General features: G+C 35.0%; 2 pseudogenes; one reads left to right on the top strand and one right to left on the bottom strand.

Moving 5' to 3' along the window:
• Window positions 1-1,082: 1,082 nt before the first annotated feature.
• On the bottom strand, window positions 1,083-15,448 carry LOC119571130 (annotated as a pseudogene).
• Window positions 15,449-16,237: 789 nt separating this feature from the next.
• Window positions 16,238-20,617, top strand: LOC119571129 (annotated as a pseudogene).
• Window positions 20,618-22,602: the final 1,985 nt, after the last annotated feature.

The raw sequence follows: 22,602 nt of genomic DNA, 5'->3' as shown, positions 1-22,602 counted from the left end.
ATGAAACTATATGATAGAGAAAATTATTTAATTCTTTATTCTTACAGGCTAGGTGGGTTTTTTTATCCATGATATTCATTATATTTAAATAAAAATAACATTTTCAGAAAATATATATCAGGCTCTTTCAAGACAGTAAAGATAAACTTGTGTTTGGGAGAAAGAAATTTATTTGTCTTATGGTGTACAGAATATTACAAAAATGTTTTTTTTATTATTATTGTTATTTTCAATTGAAGCAGTAAAGAAGGCATGGAAATGAGATCAAGAAACCAACTTACAAAACATCAGATTAAACCAGATCCTGAAATTCCCTTCTTATCTCTTACCGCTTCTAGAATAGCATGGGATAATGAAGTTTAACATCACAAATCTTCTCTTCAAAAAGCATTGGTGTTCATCTACACAAAATCCCAACTAAACCAGTACAGTTATTCACAACTCCATGTAAATTTTTTTTTCTTTTTTTCTGACACAACAAAACTGATCATTCCACTAATAAAGTGTGACATGTATGAAACAGTATTGAGCAAGTGTCAACAAATTACACAATGAAATTGTTTATGAATAGTTTCATATCAAAATCTGTCATACTTAATTTCCTGTAAGAACATACTCATATACTGATAAAAATAATAATTGCTTCACACCTAAAAATGTATTTACACATCTTCCATAGTGATCTTATTGTTCTTCCATAAAGTGACCACTGAAGTGTACTAGGTGCCAATAACACTACATGAACTAATATTTTAAATTACCTACCTTATGCAAATGAGTTTAAATACATCAATACATATAATATGGCAATAAATATGTAAATATCAAATGGTAACAATAAGGCACAAGTCACTTTCAAAAGATATAATGGATTGTAAGGATTGTAACCAATGCTGTTATGAACCAAAAAATATATCCACCAGCATAGAGGTTCTGGCAGCATACACTTAAAAAATATATCAGAAACTCATCTCAAAAAAGTACTGATTCTTAATATGCACCTACTGGCACCAAATTTCGAATAACTGTAATATGATACCCCTGTCAAGTGTGACCCTCTATAAATAACAGAGGCCCAGATTTTCTTCACTAACCAAAGCATTACACCAAAAATATTTAACGGTATCCCAAAACCCATTAATAAATTTATAGCCCTACAACTTTCTCATTTACAATCCACTTACTAAATTGTTACACAGTCTTACCACTAACATGCGCTTTATCATCTAAAGCCATGAGAAGGTTTGTATGGACTCTGAGAATGACTTCTGACACTTTGTCAAAAGCTCCAACAACATACTGGTATAGATTTTCTGGGGCTAAGGGGCCTCTGCAATGAAAAGGAAAACCATTATACTGTATGTAAATTAATTATGATATCCAAATATTACATATACTAGGTTTCATGAAGGAACAAATCGTCTCACAGCAGAGAACAAAATAGTTAATAAATAGAAATAACTAGAGGAGATGGAGGAGCAGCAAAATAAAAGAGAGTAGAATAACATTGGAAAGGATATTGTGAAAGGAGAACAAAAATTAACCTAAAAAATTACTTACACAAATACTCGTGACATCATAAATTCCTGAATATTAGCAAGTAGGGTCTAGCAGTATTCCAACGGAAGATGCAATCGAGCAGACACCATCAAACACCAGCACTCCCATAGTAGATTACAGACTCACTCAATCCAGGGATGGCAGTATCCAACTATAACAGAAATGGGTGGAAAAAAAGTCAGCAAATAAATAAATCAGTTAAACAAGGCAGATATAAAGGATGAGAAAATTTGATTTTTCCATGTTACCGATTCCTGATGAAAAAAGTGGAAAGCAAATCTATTCACTAGACTTATACAACAAACGAGTTATCTAAAAAACTCTCAGATTATATTTTGAAACAATTATTACCTATTATATCAGACTCACTTTTGTTTTAATGACAGGGATGTACTCTGAAGTAGACTCAACTCCACTCATTATATAGCCCCACACTGCCTCTGCTTTGGCTAGAACCAGCAGTAAGTATGGCCCAGCCAGTTCACATCCACGACTATAGTATAGTGGAATGTTTAGTATACACCATCTGCAAAATGAGAGAATAATGATTAAATTTACTGACTTATTATGCAATTATGGGTACTGGCTTCCTCGGGAATTCACATTTTTATCATCTGTGATAAAATGAAGAGCAAGTAATTAAAATTTATCATTCATGTCTTTTAATAATAATAATAATAATAATAATAATAATATTATTATTATGAAAATAATAAAAGGAGAAGGAAAAAAAGAAAATTAAGAAGAAGAAGAAAAAAGAAAGAGGAAAAAGAAAACAGTGACGAAAAAGCAAAGATGAGGAAATAAGGAATATGAAATAAAATGGAAGAGAAACAAAGAAAAGAAGAAAAAACACAAAAAAAAAGAGAAAAAGAGAATAATCAAAATAAAAGAGGAAATAGAAAAGAAAGAAAAGTAGAAAAGAAAAACAAAAAGGTAAGAAAAGAAAAAAAGAAGAAAACAGAAGAAAAAGAAAAAAAAAAAAATTAAAAGAGAAGAAAAAAGTAATGATTAGTAATGACTGATTCTAATATTTAGTCACTTTATACTTTCATTGAAAAGAAAGAAAATAATGAAAATTTAAAATACTCACTTGTACGACTGAATAAACGACTTTTTCAGTGTTCTTCCAACAACCTCAATATATGGCACAAGTCCAAGCTTCTCAAATACCTGGCCAAGCTTTGATCCTGATAAAAGTTAGCAAGATAAATACATGTAAACATTAAAATTATTATATAAATCTACAAATTTCTTAAAAAATATAAACATTGACATTAAGGTTTATGTATAATTCTATTTAATATTCTATATTCAGAATAGCAATGATATACTGTATTTTTTGGTACAGTAAATGCACATGCCTATATATTTGTGTATGTTTGAAAATATTTGTGTGGCATACAAACTGGTGTATGTTATGTATATATCAGGCATAACATTAATGTTTATGGGTACATGTGATCTGCTTGAACACAAATATATGCAAAAGTGTATAAAATTATCTTGCAAAAATAAAGGCAACTTACCATAAAAAGACCCTGCACTTCTTATATCCCAGACAATGACTGTTACAAGAAGTATAACCAAAAAGCTTTGCCATATATGGTCGGGAGTTTTCTTTTTTGCAACCTTCATTTCCTCCAGCAAAAACTGAAATTTCATTACATTACTTCATTAGAACTTTAACAATATAAAAATACATTTCAGAACCTAAATATCACCTACTAGTTCTAGCATAAGAGTCTACAGGCACAATCTGCTTTGCAAGCAGAGAAATATATTTATAAAAGATATCTGAAAATTCAAAATACACATAAACCAGAATGAGTACATTAAACATGTAATAAGTGCAATCAAACTCCAAACTAAACCAGAAACTCTATATACTATGGAAAATTACATAATAAAAAAGTCTAGACAGCAGACTGAGGACACTGTCATTCTAGGTATACAAACAGGACCACCTACCACCTGCATGAGTGGAGGTATGAGGTGTTGCACTAGCTACCCACACAAAATGAATTATATAATAAGCCTCATACTCTCACAAAATACCAGTTTTCAGAACACTCTACTTCTCGGGTAAATGTCTACTTACTTAATTTCACAAAAAATGAAAATCATAAAGACTATTTATATACACCATCTTATCAATTTCACACAAAATGAAAATCATAAAGACCATTTCAAGTTTCATATTTAAATATATAATGCATGGTTACACCAGAAAAAAGCATTTTGAACTTCCCAAACCACTGTCTATTAGCTACATCATAGCAGACATGTGAATTAACCTATATTGAAAGAAACTCACGCAGATATTTTGAAGGGCATACCCTTTATGATGATTTCAGTCAGTATAGCAAAAAACAGACTTTTTGGCCAAGACATTACTTTCCGCATGCTTCAACTTTTCATCAAAAATCAAATCTTGCGACTGATTCTCACTTCATTATTATATTTGTTTTGCTTTAAAACATCTGACGATGATTGTGGTTTCCCTACATTTGAGCCAGATAAGATCTTCTCTTCAAACTGCGACTCTAAATCACTGATTTTATGCTAAGAATATGCTTTCGCATTCAAGAGCTCTAAATGTGTCCTGCAGATTTCACATTTATTACTGATCACTTCTACCTGATCACAAACATGGCTGAGGTGATTCACCAAACGTTGAACTGTGAACACAACAGCTTTCTGAACTTTTAGTTTGATCGGTGATAACTCTGCTATTCTGAACTCAGATCTGTTGGACACATTGAATCTGGTGTTTGTGAAGCAGGTGTTTGTTTAAACTGTCTACTTCATTCTTTGAAACCATATCAGAAGGTTTCATGCACTTTCTTTTGTGAAGTACATTTCTTTTTCAATGCTTAAATATTTCTTTTCCTTCCCCAGTGGAAAACTTACTGCTGCTGCTGCTGCCTTTTCAGAGGTAGAGCTACGTACAAATTTAAATACATTTGCAGAGCATTTAATCTGAGGTTCAAGGAGATCCTCCTGACTGCTGAAGACACTGCCATCTGTTTCTGGTATTCCACTGCTAACTTATACCATCACTGACATCATATTCATCATTCAACAAATCCTCTGAACTGCTACACCCACTCCTTAACTTCCAAATGTCTGAACCACTTCTACAAAATTTTCCCTTTTGAAGAGAGTTAGCATGGTAATCCAACAGATCTTCCTTGCTGCTTAAAGAACTATCTTCAGTTGAAGCATTTTTACTCTGTCTTCTTCTATGTTCCCATGAGGAATTTCTCCTCCGACTTCTTCCATAGCGGTGGAATGAATTAGAGGCGCGTACATATGAATATCTCAATGGCACTTTTTCTGACTCATATGCTTAGCATTAACTATGGGACTGGGTGATCTGATAAGGGTACAGAAGCATGCCGCATTCTTCCTTTATGATCAAGAGCTGTATATCCACATATCTTTGTATACATGATGAAAGGGCTTCAAAAAGACTTGTTCATATGCAACTGACACTAATTATCAAATTTCATATTGTGTTGTAAATTTTGATAAATGTACACCAGTGTCTCTTGTCTGCATCTGCGCACAAAACCATCAATACTATCCACTCACTTCTTGTATGGAAGATTAAGACACTAGTGAAGCCATACATACAGGGAAGCCACATTATCTTTTCCTTGTTACTTCCTCATATATCTTACATACATAGTACATTTACTTATTAAGCTTTTGCTTTACACTCCCAAATATATATGCAAAATGGAGGTAAATTTTAAAAATAATTATAATATATTAGTGAATTAAAATTAGAGATTTCCTTTTAGATGTTGCTCTAACATAATAGACGTTATCTTTTGATTTATGAAAAGAGACACCTTACCTTTGTTGCTTTACTAGCTTCTCTAGTTCCAGCTACTGCAGATGCTTTTTGTAACATTTTTTCATTTGCAGCTGCAAAACCTTCTATCGTTTCTAGTACCTCTTGTCTCTTGATACGCAAACTCTGACTTAAAATCTTCCATTCTTTACCTGTAATTCATTTATCATAACCATTAATTTAGACTTATATAGCAAATAAAAAAAATTACAAGGCAATAAATATAAACTTGACCTAATGTCAACATTTATATATATACCACACACAAACATATTTGCTTTTCTATACCTAAATGGACGAGTAGCAGGGCAGACTGAGGCAGATGCTTGAGGTACATCTGTGACCAAGTTTTCCAGCAATGTGGGTCCTGTGTCAGGCACTGAACCAAGCAGGTTAGCAACTGTGTAGAGGAAATAAGTATATTTAAACAAAAAGAAAATAATAAAAATAATGAATAAAAAAATAAAGATAAATAAATAAATTAGATCTATCACGAACAATATTAATCTCCAGACTAAAAAAGCAATCAACTACTATTATTCCACATAGTGACCCAAATACAACAAGATACTAAACACTGTTTTCTGAAATACAAGAAAAATCTAGAAGGCTAAAGAACTAACCTCTACTCTAACAGATGTGGTGCACTTGGATCGAGTCGTCGCAAGAAGGAGGGGAAGAAATTGCGAAGAGTTACTCTGGACGTGAGCTAAAGGCAGTGGTCTGAAAATTAAGTTTTTCAATTCACCACTGGATCATGTAAAATTCATGTAAAAGCATACCAATAATACCTGCACTTCAAATGTAAATTTACACCTACTTCACTCATTCCTAAATAATTTCCAAGGAGTGTAACTACTGTGCATGTGAATAGTTCACTTGAGTATTTACAAAAAGAATACATGCACAGAAATATATGTTGTCATCTTTTATTTCCCATTCTATCTTCATGTTCCTCACAAATATATACTACAGACTTGGAGCAAATAATTTGTAAATGCATAATTACCTTCACTTTTGGATAGAGAGCAAAAAGTTTGTCTTTGGATTGGTTTTGATAGTGACCCTGAGTTGCACCATGTGAAGTCTAGAATGGAGAAAAACTCTCGCACCCCAAGACTTTTGTACTGTCTTCGCCATCGCCACCACCTCCTCCCCCAAACACACTACTCCCATAGTCTACCACAAATGAGGAGTAGTTCTTCAAACCAATAATCGGCACCATCATCTCAAGCCATACTGAAATAACAATGATATTTGATTTTTAGAATTTCTATAGACATACCAATGAACATAAACTTTTAAAGATCAATAGCAGCAAATGGATAAAAATTTAATTAGCAATTACCTTTTAAACCAACATTGAAGTCATTGATCCCTGCCTGTCCAATAGCCCAGAGTAAGGAGAGGCAAGTGGGTGTTTGGGACTGAAAACTCTGACGCAACTCACAATATGCTGCAAGTTCATCACACATACATGTGGACGGTGCATTGACATGATCTGTTGGAAAGGGTGAAAACTCTTATTTACTTAAATTTTTAGATGTACAAAAAATCCTTTTTAACACATTAGTGCAGTACATGCACTCACCACTTTAGTTTTTGTTTATAAATTTTGTTTACACATACACTTGGCAACTAAGGATTCAATTAATTCAAGGAATAGAGTAAATAGGCAAGATCAGGTAGGCTTAGTAACTGACTCTTTGGTGACTTATAGAACCAGCTATGTGTAAACAAAATGAATAAACTAAAATCACTATGGGTGTGGATACAACACGTACACATGTCCTGCCGGTATTAGTAGGTTAAAGAATTCCCAAATAAACATTTTAGAATTTTACACTTCATTACAGGACATCTTTCAAACCTGAAATTATCCCTCATTTCTTTTCATTATAAAACAAGAAATTCCCTCAGCTTTTATTACACTGAAAAACTGATGGTTTACAGTATTTTTTTTTTTTCTTAAAAGTTAGCATGTCCTCTGAGAATCAACTCAACTTGTTTGCAATTTTAAGTATTTGTGTTCAGTATATAGTTAAAATTACCTGAATGAAAACTTTGTATCCAGCCACACTTAACCCCTTCACTTGTTCTTGCACCATGGATGTTACACAGTGTTTGTGGAATGCTGCAAGCACCTTGTCATTGCAACCGGAGAGGGTCTGTAGCAACAGCTGTAGAACAAAGAATACAACTATCAAGAAAAGGCTTTGTCTATTTATTTTCCTTCAACATGATTCTACAATAACTTAATTTGGCTTACTTTGGTAAAGCAAATATACCAGAATAAAAGTTTTTAATATTCATGGAAAAAAAAAAAAAAAAAAAAAAAAAAAAAAAAAAAAGCATAAGAAAGTGAGAGACTCACTATGAAAGGTGAGAAAGACAAACAATGAAAATGAGTTTGTCTAGACATGACATATGTCAATTATAATATGTCATAATTCATATAAAAAAAGATGCTTGGCTGCAGTGTCTGTATCTAAGCAAGACTATGGATGCACTATGAGGTCTTACCTTTTGACTTGGGAAGACACAAGTGAAGTGGGATACGAATCTGGCTTCCCTTGAATGTTGGATCTGGCATATGCACTGGGTTATGCGAACATTCAAATAGGAAGCTAAATCCTTCAGCCAAATCAGTGGAGTATCCAAGAATCTTGCAGTAACAACATCAAGAAGGTTCTGCATTTCTGCTACATTCAGCTGAAGAAAAAATATTGAAAAATAACTATTAACTAAAATAAATATTTCAAATGTAAACACTGTAAAAGTCCTATATCTTATATAGCTATATAGCCAGATAGATAAGAGAGACAGATTGTGAGATATACTATAGTTATTTGCAGATGCATCAATATGCACTTGGAACTATGGCATCTTTAAATAAAAGGCAATATAGCTTAATTGCTGATCAATTCGCCATTGGCACTGAGTATATATACACTACTACTGTAGTGAACTTGTGAATTTTGTTTGCACAAGTGCTCAGCCACCAAGGAGTCAATTTATTATTGACATTATAATTACAGAATTGTTATTAACAATACCTACTGAATCTTGGTGATGAAACCATCACCTCATGGAAAATTTGGGCTGCCGGCGAGGGAAGGGAATGTGCCTCCATGAAAATAAGTTGCACAAAGTTCTTGGATGAAGATTTGACTCAGTGGGGATTTAGGAAGGGGTTCTTAAATTATTTCATCTGGTAAATGAGTGACTCCAAAGACACTATTTCCATGTTCAGGCTCTATTCCTGCCCACCATGACCAATAGTGCAGAATGTTTTATAGAAAACTGAATAATATGAAAATATAAACAAATTACACAAATAACAAATGATACTAATTATTATTCCATGGACTTGAAGACTCCCCAAAGAGATATGGAGTCTGTGCAAGGAAAACAGTTTATTTACCATCATGATACAGCATAAACAAATGTTAAAATACAGATGTGGGGACAGGAAAAGAAAAACAAAAAGACCCCACCCCCATGAGAAGACATCCACATTACTAGATGCAACAGGTTAATGCAGCCTTGGATGGCCAATTTATTTTTTCTACAGACTACATTTTATTATTAATCACTGGCAATGCAAAATTCCAATTTTACAAAGAGTGGTTTGGAGTATAAGGGAGAAATAAATATTTTTCTATAAACCAGATGTATCAAATTTGAAACCCTTAGAGGATCTATTTTCATTCCAGCTATCATCTTGAGGACAAACAAGAGAACACCAATGGTTCCCTAGGGTGAGCTTATGAAAAACCACCTGGTATATTTTGCCAGAAGTACATAATTGAGGTTTGTTTGTCTTTGCTTGAGCATGAGGCTTGAAGGAATTGCTGCAGCAAGGCTTGCTTGATAAGAAATATTTTTGTACTGGATTTCACACACCATGGGCCATCCATCACAGATTACAGGACTTTTCAAGCAGATTTGGATAGAAAATATGTTTATTTTGAAAGCAGCTGCAGGTGTCTTCTAAACTGTTACCTGATAAAGTATGCCTGGTGATTATTCTTAAAAACACATATAAATGAAAAAAACAGTTAAGTTACTAGTTCTCATACATGCAAACATATATGATCTTTATCATTGTGGGAGAAAAAAACAAAAACAAAAAAGACTAAAAAATGTTAAAAGTGAAGGCTATGAAAAAATCAGCTTACCAAATTGATCTCAAACAAAATAAGTCATCCCTTTGCAATAATACAGTCAGAGATGCCCTGTACAACATATCCACTGCTCACCAAAGCCAAAATCACATCCTCACCTTGCGTATAGCTTCCTCCAAAGTACCAGGCTGACGGACGCTGTTACTTTTCTTCTCTGGCTTCTTCTTCTTCTGGTCATTTTTCTGTTCATTTTTTACCTTTGGTGAGGCAGGTTTACGATTTTCTTTCCCTTCTCTTGCTGGCTCAATTCGTCCTGGAATTGATATTTTTTTTAAACTGGTGGGAAAGACAAATATAAAAGCTATGAAAAATGGATTCTTCATATTAATTGTACAATAATACATCAAAATAAACTGAAATTATACTAACTAAGACGGCCACACTACACACATTCATGAAAATATCATAGATTAGTGTTCGTAGATGTAACTCACATGTACTTAACATTCTCAAGTATTTTCTTACATTCATTTTTTACACTTCATCATGCATGAATCCTACAAAATAATAATGTAAAAATATGCATATGCTGAATGTCATTTGTCTAATGTAAAAATACCAGCATTTTTAACAATACAATTTTGACTCTTGTTGTGAACTGAACTGAGTGTGATGTCTTGTTTGTGTTAGATGTAACTATGGGAACCTAACTTCATATTAAATTTGAAGAAAATACTGTACTATACTTATATACTATTTGAGTGTTGTCATGAATTTTGGCATAATGAGGGGGTCCAGGAACTTGCCCCCAACAGGAAGACATCCCAGGGGAAGTTAGTTAGAACTTGCCCCCAGTAGGAAATGTCCCATGGGAAGGGTATCCAAGGGCTTCCCCTGAGAGGGAGTTAGGAAGGTGGGTGCATCTCCCCTCCTGCATCAACCCCAATTCTGATGGGTCCTCCAAGAGTGAAGGGAGTAAAGGAAAAAAACACAAATACAGGTGCAGGTGCCTTAGTTAGATTTACAATACAGATACATACTGATAAAAACAACAACATGATTGATAGTCTGTGAATGCCACTCCCCACATTACTTTACTTTTCAAAACTTATCAATTTAACAAGTAAATTTCATATCTTCTGTGATCTAAAATACATAAAATAAATCTTCCTTTTTGCATTTTTAAATATTTTAGATATCTTTGAAATGAAAATAACCATTCTAAATGCTATATCTAAATCCTATGAGCACAATCATCAAAATAAGAAAAGATACTATTTTCTATGATTATCAAATATGATCCTATTCCCAAACCTTCAAAGACCTTTTCCAATGAAAAACAGGAATAATGAATCCCTCTTCATGAAATCTGATCCCACACATGTACACAAACCAATCTTGCATCAAGGCTTGCTGTCTTGCAAGTGCAGGATCCAATATCAGATCCTTAACCACTCTATAACCAAAATTATAGGCAGTGGTTAGAAGATTGACACTGATACTTCATTCAACACATCCACGATTTAATGCATGATCTGTGTACTAAAATATGTTTAGAACTGGTATGACTGGGTCCTTCCTCATCTCAGAATACAAAATTTCTGCTACTGTGCAAGTGCAAGGTCATATTCTTAGTATGCTGTTAACTCTATACCTTCTTCTATTTCAAATTCTTGCACTTTGCAGACTTCCCTTTCTTACATATTCATTCATCCCACTTTTATAACAGATAAACAAGCTTATGGAAATAACCATAAAAATATATACTAGAAATATATTTTGACTCACTGAAAGTATGAACAATGTTCATTGCAACAAATGTAGAAAAAGGTAAGAGTAAGAATTAATATCTACACAACATGAGATGTATCTGATGTTTCAATTTTATCTTCATTGAGAATAAATATTTTTTCTGATGAAACTATACTCAAATGCATTCAACACATTTCTCATGTTATTATAATGATTCTCATTTATAACTTTTTACAGGTCACAGTGACCTTTTTTCTGGCCTTCTAACAAATCATGAGTTAAAGTATAGGAGATCAATGGGTACAGTTTCTATTTCACACAGCAGTCTGGTACAGGGTAAACTCTGCCTGTAAAGAATAGAATGAGAGAAAATAAGACTTTTCACTTATGGTATTTCCTTCGCATGTTGACAGTAAGACAGTTGTGAAACATGTGATGCTTTATTATATATTTACAAGAAAAATAAATGTTATTATCATAAAGAAAGGGAAAAACTACATTCACTATAGCATGAAATAATCTTTACAGGTAAAGAAAAATGTCAGAAATAAAGAAATTAGTTTACAATTAATGCAGTGCAGAAAATAAGTCCACAGTGATCGGGTGGGGGTCTGGGGGCAAAGCCCCAGATTAAGAAGGTTTTTGGTTCATATGGGGATGTTTGTGGATTCAGGAATTGCTTAATATCAGGGGTGTAGTCACTTCATAAACAGTTAGCTGTAGACAACTTTCATTAATATCATTTGTGACTGAAAATAACAACAGATTGATGCACATCATAATGTGAATAACTGAAACAAGGAATAGATAGCTGTGTGAAAAAAAAAAAAAAAAAAAAAAAAAAAAAAAAAAAAAAAAAAAAATACAGATCAATGCATGTTATACCTAGAAGGAAATATTTTACTCTCATTCTATTTGGTGTTACTGATCATGTGAAAGTAGAGAGAGAATATAAAAAGAAAAAGTAGTACTCACATTGTGTACCTCTAATAAGCATTTAAATTTCTTGCTGTAATCCAAATTTTATAAGTAGCTCACAATGGTTAGCCCTGTATCAAAGCACTACTTTGCATGTATATTCTGTTACTACGAAGAGTCAAAGAAAGCATACCAAATACCAGATGCACTAAGTGAGGGAAAAATTGAAGATCATATCCTTATAGAGAACAATGTAGTCACTGGTACAAGAAACAATCTGCAGACACAAATGGTAATGCCACGAATAGGGGGAAAAGACTGCAGAAAGCGTTGCTCACAGCCTAAGTCCATGCAGTGCTATTGAGTTTCAGCTCCATCTTGCCATACATAATGAGGAGCAGACAATTTTTTCAAGGGTTTTTTAATCCATCCCCTCAGACAGTGCCCAAAGGGCACACCCAGTCGCGGCAACTTAGATTGTTGAATGGATTTTGTGAAGGCTAGTCTGCAAATCTCTCGACCAATGTCATTCAAGAAATTTTGGTAAATATTCAGAATACCACTGCATGACCGATTACGAAAGTGGTATTGATGGATTCCTCTCACTCTCTACTACCCATATATATAGAGAGATTATGCCACAAAATCCTCCATAATACCCACTACCTTGACCACAACAGCTGGGGAGGGCATGAATGGCACCAGGGAAATTGTTGGGTAAAATATGAATAACATACATAGAAATAGCCGCTATATAGTCAAATGCAAGGGGCTATGCCCCCTGCTCTGGAAAACAAAGAATTCACCACATATGTAGAGTAGGACAGAGCATAGGACATACTCAGCATCAGGCGCCTCAAACATGTTGGTTATGCGCTCTATCTTACCATGAATACATGAGGGATTTTTGTGCTTCCAGGGCAGGGGTTGGGGGCAGCAGACCCCAAGAAGGGATCTGCATCAGACAATATAATGATGTATTTTACCCCACAATTTCCTTGGTACTTTTCATACCCTCCCTGCAATCAGGGTCAAGAATGTGGGGTTTGGGGGAGAGGGGCTCTGTTGGAAAGGTCCTACATATATGGGTAGTTGGAGGAATCAATTGATATCACTATCATCATGATCGGTCATGTGTAGGTATTCTAAACAATTACCAATAATTTTATGAACCATAATTTTATCATCCTGAGACAAAAAAAATCTTGTTAATAATAGTTTTCTTACTCTTATGGAACAATAACTATAAAATTATACGATATAAAAAACACATTCATTTCTAAGTTTCACACAGCCATCCAAACTTCTAACAATTCTTTCCTTCAATTATCCACTCTTATTATTTTCCATCACAAATGATATAAAGGACAGTACTGGTTATTGCCTATGTAGTGACTGTAACCTCTCTGAGAATAAGTCCCTACTACACAAGCCATCCTAGGAAATCCACAAACATTGCCATCTGGGCCAAAAACCTCCTAACCCGGGGGCTTTGCCCCCAGGCCTCCATCTGATTGCTGCATTTCCCCACTGGAGACTCCACCCCTTAGTCCCTCACCCAATTGCCATGGACTTACTCCCACGCAGCATTTATCATGACCCATTTTCTAAATTATTGAGGTTAGTTTTGGCCTATACAGATTATTTTCTGTATCAGTGAGTGTATTTTTCTATTTTGTTATTATAGTGTCATTACATATTCCTGTAAATGTATACCAAAGCATTATGTGGTTGCACAACTTTCCCATTAACGACTTGCAAAGGTGCTACATAGATGAAAAATCGTATTTTCAGTCATTCTGTCCATAACTGGCAATCTTACCTTGGACTAAACGGCTGTGGAAAACAAACTACACCCAAAACAATGTATAACAACCTCATCATCATCAATAACGGTATGCTCATGTTTGAGCAGCCGTGGACCTCTCCACATCCTTTGCCACTAAACTCGATCTACGCTTTTCTTTCCACTTGTACCATCGACAGCCCACAAATATCTTTGTATTGTCGCTCAGTCTTGTCTTTGGTTTGCCTCTTCCTCTGTTCCCTATCACCATCCCTGTCAGCAAGTCTTTCTCAATACTTTTACTTCTCATCACATGACCAATAAACTTTATTTCCTTTTGTTCAAGATGTCCAACAGCCGGTCTTTACAATTCATTTTTCAGCACTTCATCATTCGTCTTTTTCTCTGTCCAGCTAATACGCAGTACTCGTTTGTAACACCACATTTCAAAACTTTTGATTTTTTTCTTGTCTATCTACTTCACCCCAACACTAGAACCATATGATCAATTGGGAAAACTAAAAAGTTCAAAAACCTCAGTTTTGTTTTTGGGGTAATGCTTCGGTTTTTCCAGATGTTATTGGAGAAATGTGGTTTTTTTGGCAATGGCAATTCTTCTTTTTTTTCCCCGGGAATATTATAGTATTATTTAAAAAAGGGCCCCAAAGATAAGTGAACTCTTCCATTTTCCACAATCTTTCCCATTGTTGTAACAGTTCATCATTTTTCATTCCCTTTATTTTTGAATCTTCATGATCTTAGTTTTTTTGGGATTAAGAAACAAGCCCCTTTTCCTTGTTTTTTAACTGTTTTTAGTATTGTTGTATTTCAGTGTACTGCGGCAATTAAAACATATCACGGCGTACCTCGTTTCATATTTTTTCCCTCCATCATCCACAGTTCTTTAAAAATTTTTTAAGAGCACCTCTCATAATTTTTTAGGGAAATAAAACCCTTAAACTATACCATCATTTGGCCTTTAAGAAAGGTTGGGGTAACAAAAGGTAATAGGGTATTTCCAGGAAACAGTTTTTACATTTTTTACAATACAGTTGGTACGTGTTTGCTGAAAACCTTTCAAAAGAGATCTACTGAAGGGGCGCAAAAAACAGACATACATATGCTAAATCTAAATTTAAAAATTAGCTTTATTTATTCAAATTCAAGACAATTTTTTCAATAGTAAAGAATTTGTATAAAGGCTTCCTTTTATCATGTTTCAACAACCCAAAAAAAACAATCGTAAAATATTTTCAATTTGGGAAAACCAGACCTACCTTTAAACATAAAGGGAAATAGTAAAACAGGGTTTTATTTCAAGCCAACAAACTATTTAACCTAAATTCAACCAAAAAGCCGGGGTTTTTCACCTGTATCTGTGAGCCGCAAAAGCCTTTCCATAAACTGCCTTTTTCTTTCCTTGTTGAGTTTTCCATTGCGACCGTTTTACCTTCTTCGAGCTCTCACCACTAATTTCCCCCTCTCCGGGACCTGCCTGTTGAGGGCCGCTGAGGAAGTGACGGGTGGGGTACGGGCCCAACGGATTTCGGGCTGTTGTTTTGGATTTTTTTTTGGAAAATCGCCTGTTAAAAGGTATTTTGAGGCTGTAACGTATTTTTTACATTTAATTGATTGGTTTTATTATTTTGTACTATTAATGACGTGTGTACTGATGAAGATGAAGGAAAGGGGCTTAAAATATTTTTGATATTTTCTGCATAATTTATAAGGAGCATTACAATATAAAGATATAAATGTGTTGTAGAGTTACAAGAAACATTTTAACATAGATTAATAACCTTGCAGTCACATAACTTTACTTAAAAGGAGGAAATGTTACAAAATATCAATAATATTTAAAGACAACTTAGATATGCAAATAACTTATTTAAAAATATTGAAAAATATATTTCTCTGAATATTCTGATATTTCATTATCTCCTAGCTTGTATGACATGAACGATGACAACTCATATATGTAATGGATGATCTGGAGTAATACGTGTCCCTTCGTGTTCTCTACCAGAGAAATCCGCGTAAATCCACGAACGCTTGTATGCGACTCACGAACGCATCCAAATCCAGCTGGAATCTTATGCGAACGCTCGACTATAATAATGTCGTACCATAACATCGCCACAGCCATTTAATTGTGAGTTTTCTCTGTCGTGAAGTAGTTTTTCTCTTTTGGGAGTGTTTTACAGTAAGTTTAATGTTACTGAAATATAGAAGATGTGGAAAGTATATGAAAACGTGTTATTGACCTCATTTATCGTACTGAAATGTAGATATATGGCTATGTAAACAAGTAGTAATTACATTTGGTAATTGTAAAAACTGGATTATTTGTGTTTTCCATTTATTTCTTCCTTCGATCCCGTATAGTCTAGGGGCAAAAGTGGGGAACAGAAGTGTTTGGGGACACGAAGAGACTTTCACACTACGCGCTTTGATTTCAGAATGTCCCCAATTCCAGCCAACACTCTTGGGGGCTTCCGGATTGGGGGTGGGGGTATATGGGCGAAATCACACATAACAGGCATTTTAATAGTTTCAGTTTCCCACCACCGTTGAGTCGAAGGTATGACTTGCCAGTAATGAACAGAATGACTGAAAATAAGATTTTTCATCTATGTAGTACCTTTGCTAGTTGATAATAAAAAAGTTAATGTTACCCAGAGCAACATCTTACAGAGCAGAAGAAATAGAGTATTAAGCAGTACAGTTACATTTGCTCCAGCTTTATATTACTGTGAAAAAATAAAAATATCTGCTGCACATCGTTGCTCAGAGACCGAATCCATAATGCCCTCACATAGCAGGGAGTGCTAATAAAGGGGGAGTACAGAAGGGCATACCCCCCTGTCTAAGGAATTAATAGTAAATAGGAAAGGTGGATTTTGGGTTTGCATGATACCCTAGTTTTAGGATTTTGTCTCTGGAGTGTGCAACTCAGCAACAAATACCAAAACTGAAAACCTGAAAGATTTGACATATCCTTGTGAAACAAGCAAAACTCATCCCAAATGCACAAATGTGAAAAAAGAAACCTACTCAGCCTGCCAAAATACCTCATGATTACTACATTTCCTAGTCAGGGAATTACAGCCTAGATCCTCTGCTGATTGCCCTATTTCTTTAGCCAGGAGCTAAATTTGATTTAGATGGTTAGCATCTGCATTGTATAGATATTACAGGCATTTCTATTTTTTTTTTTTTTTTTTGGTGTGTATGTAACTTGCCTTCCGCCCGGTGTTTTTATCGAGTTACCATCTCTATTTACCCGGCACTGACTTGAGCTGGCTTGGCCACCAGTGGCTAGGCAGGCAATCGAGGTGAAGTTCCTTGCCCAAGGGAAACAACGCGCGATAGTGATAGTGAAATAATGATAATGATAGTGAACATGCATTAGCTTTATTGAGAGGCATTCTGTTATTTAACTCTATTGGGGTTAAAATGTGTATATATATGTGTGTATGTATATATATATATATATATATATATATATATATATATATATATATATATATATATATATATATTATGTTGCAATTTCCACAAGGGTAAATGAGTGAATATTCATATTTACCTTACTTTCAATAATTCTGTGATCTTTGACAACTTTATCTACCATTAATAATTATTAAGAATATGTTTTCATTTTCCCAGAAATTCCCACCCAGTTCAAACGGTCAAATTTGCGGCTTGAACTTTACATGCATCAACAAACTGGGTATATATTTTTACTGAAAGATGAATAAAAAATAAGAATATTGTGTAAAAAATTCTTTTGATAAAAATCCTGAAGTATTATATTTTCTTCTATCACATAATTTCTTTCATATACTCTATCATTAAAATCTAGAAAGTTTTCAAGGGTAGCATGTGCCACAGAATTATCCGAAATTCCCTTTTACTCTTTTTTTTTTTTTTTTTTTTTTTTTGTGTGTTTGGTGTGTGTGTGTTTGTGTGTGTGTGTGTGTGTGTGCGTGTATGTGTGTGTGTGTGTGTGTGTGTGTGTGTGTGTGTGTGTGTGTGTGTGTGTGTGGTGTGTGTGTGTGTGTGTGTGTGTTGTGTGTGTGTGTGTGTTGTGTGTGTGTGTGTGTGTGTGTGTGTGTGTGTGTGTGTGTGTGTGTGTGTGTGTGTGTGTGTGTGTTTTGTGTGTGTGTGTGTGTGTGTGTTTTGGGTGTGTGTGGGGGTGTGTGTTTTGGTTGGGGTGGGGTGTGTGTGTTTGTGTGTGTGTGTTGGTGTGTGGGGTGAGAGAGATGTTATGTTATGTTATGTTATGCTTGTAAGAGAACTACTGTACTGTATGTTTTGGATTTGTAATATCTTAGCTATTTAATCTTAATCAATGACGGTTTTTCATACCAAAGCATCAACTAACTTTACTCATAAAACAAAATATTAGAGAGATTTATAAAAACTGAAAATATTATATATATAGGAAAGCATAAGATATACATCTTAATGATTAACAATCAAAAAATTTAACTACAGAAAAGTATACATTTTTTTATGAAGCATGTTTTATGTTAGCGGTAACTGATAATCAAGAATGGTAGATATCCTTCAGGGGTATTCAGAAGAAAGAACAAATTAAAATTTATGTTTGTTTTGTTCTTATTGACTGATTTATTGATTTAATGCAGTGATATGATAGATCTATTGTTTTTTTTTAATAGACTGAATGTTATCATACTTTATTTTATTTTATTTTTTCAGATTCCCTCAAGATTGAGTGCTCCAAGCATACCTCTCTCCAGCATACTGAAATCCAAGCATGAAGAAGTAGAAGGAGATGAGCAAAGAAAAAAACACGTGAGGAGTGGAAGAAAGCAAAAGAATTAGAAGAGGCTCGAAAGGCAGGTACTGTTCCAGCTGCTGTAGATGAAGAAGGAAAGGACATCAACCCTCATATTCCTCAGTACATTTCCACTGCTCCTTGGTATTTGGATCTGGTGGTCCAACCTTAAAACATCAACGGCCCCAACCAGAGAAACAGAGTTCTTTTAACCACCTCAAGAGCATTATGCTAGGGGCCAGAAAGGAAGTGTTGCACACCGTTATCGCAAAGGAGCATGTGAAAATTGTGGGGGTTTGGGTCACAAGAAAAAGGATTGTGTCGAAAGACCACGAAAAGTTGTGCAAAATTCAATGCCCGCAACATTGCTGCAGATGATGTATTACTTCCCACTCTTAAGCTTGACTTTGATGGGAAAAGAGATCGATGGAATGGTTTCAATCCAGCAGACTATGCAGCTGTTGTTTTAAGAGCATCAGAAAGTTGAAGAGTACAAGAGACAGCTGAAGCTAAGAAGTTAAAGGATGGTGAGGAGATGAGTGACGATGAACCAGATGATGATGATGAAGATGAGGACAAGTATGCTGAAAGTGTTGACATGCCAGGTACAAAGTGGATAGCAAGCAGAGAATTACAGTGCGTAATTTGCGTATCCGTGAAGACACTGCCAAGTACTTGAGGAATCTTGACCCCAACTCAGCATATTATGATCCAAAACAAGATCTATGGGGGACAACCCATATCGAGGAACAGGAAGAAAGGACGATGAAGTTGATTTTGCTGGAGAAAATTTTGTCAGATTTACAGGTGATACTGTAAATCAAGCTAAAGCCCAGCTCTTTGCTTGGGGGATGCTTATGAAAAAGGTGTGGATGTTAGCCTTCAGGCAGAACCAACAAAGCTTGAGTTACTAAAGAAGCAGTTTATTGATAAGAAGGATGAATTTAAAAGAAATTTTCAGATGACCTTCTTGAAAAGTATGGAGGGAAAGAACATCTTGATGTTCCACCCACTGAACTGCTATTGTCTCAGACAGAAAATTATGTTGAGTATTCCCGTCATGGTAAAATTATCAAAGGCGCAGAAAAGCAAGTTGTAAGATCAAGTATGATGAGGATGTATACCCAAGGAATCACACAAGTGTTTGGGGTAGTTATTGGCGAGATGGAGTATGGGGTTACCGTTGCTGCCACTCATTCATCAAAAATTCATACTGCACTGGAGAGGCTGGAAAACAGTCAAATACAGAAGTCCTCTTACCAACTGCCTCAACATCAGCTGAAAACCCGAAATAGCAGAGGAGAAAGAGGAAAAGACTCTGCTTGAATTTCATCAAGAAAAAATAGACAAGAAAAAGAAAAGAAAAGGAAAAGGAAAAGGAACACCAAGAGCAAGAATAAGAAAAGGAAGCATAATAGTAGTAGCAGCAGTAGCAGCAGCAGCAGTAGTAGCAGCAGCAGTAGCAGTAGTAGCAGTAGTGATTCAAGCAGTGAGTCTGAGAGTGAAGAACAGAAAGAAGAAAAGCGTAGGAAGAAACTGCGTGAGGCTTTGATCGACCCAAGATGGAAGAAGATGCAGCAGCAAATATGATGAAAATGGATGAGCGCACGAGAAAGTACAATTCAATGTATAATGCTAAGGCACCAACAGAAGAAGAGATAGAAGCTTACCAATTAAGAAGACAAAGAGAGGATGATCCAATGGCAGCATTTTTAGGCAAATAACTGAATTGCAGGTTTGTCATTACTCAGTGCTGTCATTATTTAGTTTCTTTAATGTGCACATTATGGAAGGGATTGTATATAAAAAAAAAAAATGCATATTTGTTAAGAGAACTTACAGTAAATTTGTGTTATATCTTATTAATGTGCAGATATTACCAGTGCAGTTTGTGATCTTACCCCATACACATCCTGTATACTGCGACATGTTTTTTTTTGCATATTTTCAAGATATCTATTTAATGAAGAATAGAGATGCAAGTCCTTTGGAAGATGTCAATAATAAAATGAGTGTCTTAAATTTTCAAGAGTAATTAGTTCTAAAGTTTTGACTATATCTGGAACAATATTAGTAAATGTATGTATCATGTTTTTTTTAAAGTACAGTTAAGTAGATAATGATGTCTTTTATTAATCCTTCTAAAAATATTATTAGAAAGAGTTTCTAAATTTTTTACCCAAAAAGGCCAGAAGAGTCAAGTAATAAGTTCAGAAACAGTAGAAAATAATTTTCAAATATTTTGCTTTATAACCATTAACTATTAACCAATACCAATATATATTTCTAAACCAAAGTGGAAAAAATACTGTGCAGAAATTATTTACCTATGAAACCTAAATAGAAGTTACAAATAGCAGGGAGGAACTTTCTTTGATTTTATGTAGGTAAAGGCAACATTCAAGAAAAAAAAAAAAATGAAACTTGTCACTCCAGAAAATATTATAATACAGGTACCCCCCCAATCCCTTGCTCGTTGTCGTAGGAGGTTTAAGAGACGGGGATTGAGGCCAATGTAGGGGATCACCCTCAGCCCTCGCCTCAACTAATTTTGCATGGTCTTTACTTCTCCCCCTTTCCTTTTCTTTCACTTTTTTGCACCCTTCTTCTGTCTACTTATCCTAGTTAACTCATTTTTACCCTTTTTGCCATAATGCTTTATGATAGAGCTATATGACCTTTTATGTTTAGTACATTTATTTTTTTTACCATTAGCCATTAACCATTACAATATAAGTAATTTCACAGCTAATGTACAATAATGTATGATAATATATTGTGAATTAGTGTTCATTAAGAGAAACAAAAAGGATTATTAAGTAAATATCTTTAATTTTATCAATATATTCTGCACAGATATTTATAACACTGTGAGAAATTAGTATCAAATATTTGGTTCTCCCCCCCCCCCCATTGTTGTCGTGGGGGGCTTAGGAGACAGAGACTAGGCTCAATTTTGGGGATCTCCCCTACTTGGGTCCTCAGCCCTCGATTCAGCTAATTTTGTGCGATCTTTTCTTCTACTTTCCTTTTCTTCATCTTCCCTAAACCCTTCTCCTGCCCAATTCCTAAGGTGCAAGAGCTGTGTGAAAGGATGAAAGGCTGACTTTGTATCAATTATGAATAGCCTCTGGGTGCCATGGGCATGGCATTCTTTTCGTTAATTGTCCTGCTCTTAAAACCTCATGTTGGACCATCTATCTTCCTCACATATTTCAGGGTTACCAGGGCCCAGTAATGATCATTTTGTATCCTTATTAATACATGTACTGGAACTGTTTCCATCATCCCAGCTAATTGCCTTATCTATGACAAAGATTGGTCATACGACCTACTTGCCTGCCTTGCGGATTACAATGCATTATTACCTTCCATAAACATAATCTTCCCCATAAGGGTTATATAGGAGAATCTTGCCCTGTCAGACCATATCAACCATCAATGTCAGAAATGTTAGTGTTTGGGCACCCTGCAAAGCACAGCCGCTCCACAGCCCGTTGCCTCTTTTGTGCCCATCTTGATCACAACCCCCCCCCCCCCCCAAACCCTTGCCCGTTGTTGTCGTGGGGGGGCTTAGGAGTCGGAGACTGGGACCCAATGATGGGGAACACCCCAACCTTGGGACTCAGTCCTCGACTCAACTAATTTTGCATGGTCTTTATTTTCCTTCCACTTTTCGTTTCTGCCCCTTTCACCAAACCCTTCTTCTATCCGCTTCCTAAGGTGTGAGAACCATGCTGAAAGGATGAAAGGCTGACTTTGTGCCAGTCCTGAACGGCCTGAGGGAGCCATG

This window comes from Penaeus monodon, unplaced genomic scaffold, assembly GCF_015228065.2.
Source record: "Penaeus monodon isolate SGIC_2016 unplaced genomic scaffold, NSTDA_Pmon_1 PmonScaffold_523, whole genome shotgun sequence".
In the NCBI taxonomy this organism is placed as follows: domain Eukaryota; kingdom Metazoa; phylum Arthropoda; class Malacostraca; order Decapoda; family Penaeidae; genus Penaeus; species Penaeus monodon.
The sequence above is the reverse complement of the archived record's forward strand: the minus strand, read 5'-3'. Positions and strand labels throughout refer to the sequence as shown.